General features: G+C 30.3%; 1 pseudogene across 1 annotated transcript in view; it reads right to left on the reverse strand.

The window, feature by feature from the left end:
• Window positions 1-8,181, reverse strand: part of LOC144980680 (aminopeptidase N-like) — an 83,855-nt pseudogene that overhangs the window by 46,693 nt on the left and 28,981 nt on the right. The window contains exon 5 of the transcript XR_013646929.1: window positions 7,612-7,712. The product of XR_013646929.1 is annotated as an aminopeptidase N-like (transcript). The remainder of the gene's footprint in view (window positions 1-7,611; window positions 7,713-8,181) is intronic.

Below are 8,181 nucleotides of genomic sequence, written 5' to 3' on the forward strand. Positions count from 1 at the left end.
ATAATAATAATAATAATAATAATAATAAAAGCAATAGTAATAATAGTTCTTTTCATATTTTCCTATATTAACTTAGGGGTGCAAAACCACCCATTGGATAAGAATAGGGTAAAAAGCTTTTTTCTTACCATTTGACTAGGGGTGTAAAACCACCCCAATGGAAAAGAATAGGGTAACTCACATTTTTTCTTATCATTGGAATAGGGGTGTAAATCCACCCCATGGAGTATGAATAGGACTATGAAAATTGGGAGTGGAATAGGGTTAATATTGTAATATATTTATGCATCATCGGCCTATCAAATCTAAATACAAATGGAAAGAAGTATTGATTTAGATGCAAAACACTTCACTTTTTACATAAAATTGTCGAATCAAATACACTGTCAAATCATAAATTATAGCAGACGACTATGGATGATACGGGAAACGGAAGCAGTGTTGTCAGGTGCCTTTGCAAAAATCCCGCCAACTTTATGCCAGAAATCCGCCAAAATTATTCTACTTCACCTGCGACATTTGCCCAAAAAAATCCGCCATTTGATTTAAAACACTTTTATCAACAATAGTGTATTGTCTCGGAATAAACATTATGTTACTAAACGCAACTCACTTATTCACAACTGTTTTTTTTTAAAGGCACGAAGCTTAGGAGTTTTGATTTTGGTTGAACGGGAGATAGACTGTCGGATATTGTTTTCACCTTCAGTTAATCTGAATTAAGTTGTGTATTATAGATCTAGGCCAACAGTAAACGCACATTAGATGTTCCTAGGGGGAGGAAGGAGAAATAATTAGACTTGACTGCTATAATATTATTTCTAAAAAGTTGTGTATTCATTATATCTCAAAAATCCGCCAAAACAATCCGCCATCCGCCGGCCATTTTTTCCCCGCCACGTGATGATAAAAATCTGCCAATTTGGCGGAAAATCCGCTATTGAATGAATATGGCTGCGCAGTATCTATAGACTCTTGCCGTGAATGTATGCGTCACTTCGAGTTTGTCAGTCTGTTTATCCAGTTAGTAATTTTAACTCCACAAACCTCTGTCTAGTGCAAGTGTTAGGCTATTGGACAGATCAAATAAAACGAGTTTAACCATAACCTAAACCATAATATTGTTCTTGTCATTGTGTGTGTGTGTGTGTGTGACAAAATGTGTGTGTGTGTGTGTGTGACAGAATGTGCGTGTGTGTGTTTGTGTGTGTGTGTGTCTGTCTGTCTGTCAGTCTGTGTGTATACGAAGGGGTATTTTTTTTTGTTTGCTTACTCTTTGTATTTTATTAATTTTTGTTTTTGTTTTGTTTGTTGTTTTTTAAAAGTTTTTTTGTTGGGGTTTTTTTTTTTTTTTGTTTTTTTTTCTTTTTTGTTTTTTTTTTGTTCTTTGTTTTTTAGTTGACTAATTTATTCTTCCGGTTGGGCAGACAAAGTTAAACGAGGCCAACCATATTGATTTATTCCTACATTGTCAAAATTCGTGAGATGTTTTACAAACCTAAAATTATACCGCTTAAACTAAACGAATACACCATGGATATTACTGTTGGTATAAAAGACAATATTATGCCATTTTCATTGGTATAAAAGACAATATTATGCCATTTTCATTGGTATAAAAGACAATATTATGCCATTTTCATTGGTATAAAAGACAATATTATGCCATTTTCATTGGTATAAAAGACAATATTATGCCATTTTCATTGGTATAAAAGACAATATTATGCCATTTTCATTGGTATAAAAGACAATATTATGCCATTTTCATTGGTATAAAAGACAATATTATGCCATTTTCATTGGTATAAAAGACAATATTATGCCATTTTCATTGGTATAAAAGACAATATTATGCCATTTTCATTGGTATAAAAGACAATATTATGCCATTTTCATTGGTATAAAAGACAATATTATGCCATTTTCATTGGTATAAAAGACAATATTATGCCATTTTCATTGGTATAAAAGACAATATTATGCCATTTTCATTGGTATATAAAAGACAATATTATGCCATTTTCATTGGTATAAAAGACAATATTATGCCATTTTCATTGGTATAAAAGACAATATTATGCCATTTTCATTGGTATAAAAAGACAATATTATGCCATTTTCATGGTATAAAAGACAATATTATGCCATTTCATTGGTATAAAAAGACAATATTATGCCATTTTCATTGGTATATAAAAGACAATATTATGCCATTTTCATTGGTATAAAAGAAAATATTATGCCATTTTCATTGGTATAAAAGACAATATTATGCCATTTTCATTGGTATAAAAGACAATATTATGCCATTTTCATTGGTTATAAAAGACAATATTATGCCAAAATTGCTTCTGTAAAAACATAAGCATTTTGTAAGACATATGCCATTTATTAAAAACAATAGCCATTCTGAAAAAAATATGCCTTCTTGTAAAAAATAAGCCATCATGTAAAAAGACAATATTGCCATTTTATTAAAGCATTAGCATTCTGGTTAAGACATATTTGCATTATGGTATAAAGACATATGCATTCTGGAAAACATATATCCATTTCTGAAAAGAATTATCATTTCATGATAAACAAATTATCCTTCATGTATAAAACAAATATCCATTTGTATAAAAATTATCATTCATGTATAAAAACAATTATGCCATTCATTGAAAAGACAATATGCTATTGTTAAAAACATCATTCTTAAAAATAATTTAAAAAACAATATTATGCCATTATTGGTATAAAGAAAATTATCCTTATGAAAGAATATAGCATTCATGATAAAACATATAGCTTCATGGAAAAGCAATAGCCACATGGTAAAAAGACAATATCCATTAGGTATAAACAAATATCATTCTTGAAAGACAATTTATCACATGATAAGACATATTAGCATTTTCATGGTAAAGACAATATCCTTTATGAAAAAATATTAGCCTCATGTAAAGACAAATTAGCCATTTCATGTAAAAAAAAAATATGCCATTCATGTAAAAACAATATTATCATTCATGAAAAGACAATTTAGCATTCATGAAAGAATTGCATTCATGTATAAAAGACAATATTATGCCATTTTCATTGTATAAAAGACAATTATCCATTATTGTATAAAGACAATATTATCCATTCATTGGTTAAAAATATTGCCATTCTTGGATAAGACATATTGCCATTTCATGGTATAAAGACAAATATCATTTCATGTAAAAGACAATATTATGCCATTTCATTGGTTAAAAACAAATAGATTTTCATTTATAAAGACAATTTGCTAAATTACCATAGAAAGACATAGCCATTATGTAAAAGACAATACATTATGTGAAACATTATAAAACAATCATTATGAAACATTATTTATATAAAATAGTTCAAAAAATTAGCCTTCATGTAAAAAGCATTTAAAAGAATACAATTGAAAGCAATTACACATAAAAAAAATAGCTAAACAAATACCATTCATGAAAACAAACCTTCATTGTAAAACAAATAGCATCTTGAAAAAAAAAGCCTCATGAAAACAATAGCTTTCTGAAACAATTGCATTCATGAAAGACAATACATTCTTTAAAGCAATTTGCATTCATTGGTATAAAGACAATACATTCATATAAACATTATCTTCATGAAAACAATATCTTCTTAAAGACATTGCATTTCATGAAAAGACAATCCTTTTCATTGATAAAAACATTAGCATTCATTGGTAAAATATATATCATGAAAATACTTCATGGAAGAATAGTTATGATAAAGACATATTATGCCATTTCATGAAAACAAAATTAGGTATAAGACAATATATGCCATTCATGTATAAAAGACAATATTATGCCATTCATGAAAAGACAAATTATGCCTTTCATGTATAAAGACAATTTGCCATTCATGGTAAAAGACAATATATGCATTCATTGATAAAAGACAATATTATGCCATTTTCATTGGTTAAAAACAATATTATCCATTTCATGTATAAAAAAATAGCTTTTCAGTATAAAACAATATATGTGTCATGGATAAGATATTACATTCATGGTAAGACATATCCATTCAGGTAAAGACAATTATTATTATAAAGCAATTTCCATTTCATTGGTAAAAGAATAGCATTATGATAAAATATTAGCATATTCATGTATAAAGACAATATATGCCATTTATTGGATAAACAATAATGCCATTTTATTGGTATAAATAAAGACAATTAGCATTTCATTGTATAAAGACAATTATGCCATTTTCATTGTAAAAAACAATATTATGCATTTCAGTAAAGCAATGCCATTCTGGTATAAAAGACATATTACATTTTCATTGGTATAAAGAAATATATGCATTTTCATTGTAAAGACAATATATGCCATTTATTTAAAGACAATATATGCCATTCATTGGTATAAAAGACAATATTATGCCTTTTCATTGGTATAAAGACAATATATGCATTTTCATTGGTATAAAAAATATAGCCATTTTATTGGTAAAAAGAAATATGCATTATGTAATATTTCATTTAAATAGTTATTGTAAAAACATAGCATTATGTATAAAAGCATATTATGCCATTTTCATTGGTATAAAAGCAATTTTATCATTTTGATAAAAGAATATATTTATCATTGATTGAAAAAAATTTTCATTTATAAAAAAAATTTCCATTTCATTGGTAAAAAGACAATATATGCCATTTTTGGTTAAAAGACAATATCCTTTTTTTGATAAAAAATATTATCCATTTTATTGGTAATAAAAAATTTGCCTTTTCATTGGTATAAAAATTATCATTTTATTGATAAAAAATTTATCTTTCATTGGTATAAAATAAATTTTGATTTTTATGATAAAAACAAATTTTCCTTTTTTGTAAAAAATTTTTTTCATTGTTAAAAACATATTATGCCATTTTCATTGGTAAAAGACAATATTATGCCATTTTCTTGGTATAAAAAAATATTATGCTTTTATTGGTATAAAAGACAATATTATGCCATTTTCATTGGTATAAAGAAATATTATGCCATTTTCATTGGTATAAAAGACAATATTTGCATTTTATGGTTATAAAAAATTTATGCCTTTTCATTGGTATAAAAGACAATTATGCCATTTTCTTGGTAAAAAAAAATATTATCATTTTATTGGATAAATATATATTTTCCATTTTATGTAAAAAGACAAATTTATGCCATTTTCATTGGTATAAAAGACAATATTATGCCATTTTCATTGGTATAAAAGACAATATTATGCCATTTTCATTGGTATAAAAGACAATATTATAGCCATTTTCATTGGTATAAAAGACAATATTATGCCATTTTCATTGGTATAAAAGACAATATTATGCCATTTTCATTGGTATAAAAGACAATATTATGCCATTTTCATTGGTATAAAAGACAATATTATGCCATTTTCATTGGTATAAAATACAATATTATGCCATTTTCATTGGTATAAAAGACAATATTATGCCATTTTTCATTGGTTAAAAAGACAATATTATGCCATTTTCATTGGTATAAAAGACAATATTATGCCATTTTCATTGGTATAAAAGACAATATTATGCCATTTTCATTGGTATAAAAGACAATATTATGCCATTTTCATTGGTATAAAAGACAATATTATGCCATTTTCATTGGTATAAAAGACAATATTATGCCATTTGCATTGGTATAAAAGACAATATTATGCCATTTTCATTGGTATAAAAGACAATATTATGCCATTTTCATTGGTATAAAAGACAATATTATGCCATTTTCATTGGTATAAAAGACAATATTATGCCATTTTCATTGGTATAAAAGACAATCCGCGCAAACCGGTACCTAAAATGACCTATCAAAATGCCCTGGCAAGGTTAAGAACCGACCATAAATCAAAACACAGCCTAGCAATTGATCATTAGTGCCGTGCTAAGCAGTTGCCAATCGGAATATTCCCTGCATTTAGCCCGACCTTGCTAATCTTCTGTAGCACAGAAACCAACATTCTAACGTGCTCCTAAAGAAAACCACCGGGCTCGAGTCTGCATGAAGAGAATTCGAGACACCACTTCTAGAAACAGAAGAGGAGGACAAATGCCATTCAAGTGATGGCTTTTTAGCAATCTACACTAACACTACAAACAAGCAAAAGAATACTGGCAAGTGAGCCAGAAGTTGAAAGTCTGCAATCAGGAACTAGAGTTCAAAATAGACACTGGAGCAAACTGTAACATTCGAACACTTGACTCGTTTCAAGAAACTTCACACCAAGTTAAACTCAGATTCAAAACGAGTCCTTAGAACATATTCCAATCATCACATTAGACAAGTAGGATACACTGTCTAGAAAGGCACCCTCAATTATATTAATACTCAAGAGAGATTTGAAGTAGTGAACCTAAAAGAAGAAAATGTGATATCTGGTGAGGTTGCAGAGACTGGGACTCTTGGTGCGCCTTTCCTCTTTATACATGACGTGTTGATAACAGAGTTCTCCAAGATAGTTGAAGCGAGTGGCACTTTCCTAGGGGAATACCAAATAAAACTGAAAACTGTTTCAAAGGGCGTTATTTACGCTCAATTGAGACAACCAGTAGCTCTCAAAGACAAGGTAATCTCAAAATTGAAAGAGATAGAACTCCAAAGCGAAGCCATATTAAAAAAAGTAGAGGAGCCTATTGAGTGGGTCAGTAGTATAAGTGTCGCTTTACGAGGAGACAAAGTTCGGGTGTGCTTGGATCCATCAAACCTGAACAAAGCTATTTAAGGGAAACACTATCCCATGAAGACGATAGAGGAAATTGCAACAGAATTCCTGGTGCTATTGTCTTTTCTACGCCGGATGCCAAAAATGGGTTTATGCAAATTAAGCTGGATGAAGCTTCATCCTGCCTCACAACCTTCAACACACCCATAGCAAATATCGCTGGCTGCGTCTGCCATTTGGAGTCAGCGCTGCCCCTGAACTATCCCAAAGGATTAGAGACGATATGTTGGCGGCATACCTGGTGCGTATGCAGGGATAGATGATATTCTCATCACCGATAAGACTGTACAGGAGAATGACATAGTACTCCGCCAGGTCATGGAGAGAGCTACAAAATTCAACTTGAGACTTAACCTTGAAAAAAAACCAAGCTGCGACAGCCATTAGTGGCTTATGTGGGTCATCTCATTTCAAAGGGCGGACTAAAGCCAGACCCAGCCAAAGTCGAAGCTCTGAATAAGATGTCTGCACCGTCAAGGAAAGTAGAAATCAAGAGGTTCATTGGGTTCGTGACCTACTTGGGTAAATTTCTCCCTGACATATGTACTCACAGTGCCCCGTTGCGAGAGCTGCTGAAGAATGATGTCAGCTTCATCTGGCTAAAGCCCTAAGAAAATATATACAAAATAAACTAAAAGAAATGTGTGTTAATTGCTCAGTATTAGAAACTATATGATGCCAACCAAAAATAAATCACATTGAGATATGAAAACAGGAGGTAGAAAAGAGAAGAAAGGGATGGCTGGATGGATGGATTGATGGATAATAGGACAGATGAATTGGCGAATGATTGGATGGATGGAAGGATGATTTGAAGGATGGGATTTGTCTACTTACACCGTTTCGTTATTTCTTTTATAAATGCTGAGGTACAATCCCTTCAATGTAGGTTTCAAGGGTGACGTAAAGTTCATGGACACTTCATATTCTTTGTTTTTCTGTTTAAAAAAAAAAAGGAAAACAAAGTTGTGACGCAACACCTAAAACGGTCATATATCAGGTTGTATCAGATCCCAAAATGGGATTTCTGGGTGGCAATGACAAATCATTGCAGGAGAGAAAAGGATGTGAAATTTTCGGGGTTTTACAGTTGAAGAAAGTGTATCCAATCTTCCAAATACAAGATAAAACCGTGACCTTATGCTAATATTTCTTACTATAAATCCAAATTTTAGCATCTTAATCACCTAAACGTAATACCGTGTTGAAGGGATTGGTCACAATCAAGACACATTAATTTCGATATTACGTGACTTGACCCAGATCCCAAAAACTGAACTGAACGTGAAAAAGGAAAGAATTTTTTTTTAATGGAGAGTTCAATAGTTTGAGTTACTTCACTCAATCTTCTGGTTGCGATTTATCAATTTAGATGAAATCTCTTAATTACTACTACAAACTACTACT

The sequence above is a fragment of the Berghia stephanieae genome, chromosome 10 (genome assembly GCF_034508935.2).
Source record: "Berghia stephanieae isolate SIO BIC M18660-M18661 chromosome 10, UCSD_Bste_1.3, whole genome shotgun sequence".
In the NCBI taxonomy this organism is placed as follows: domain Eukaryota; kingdom Metazoa; phylum Mollusca; class Gastropoda; order Nudibranchia; family Aeolidiidae; genus Berghia; species Berghia stephanieae.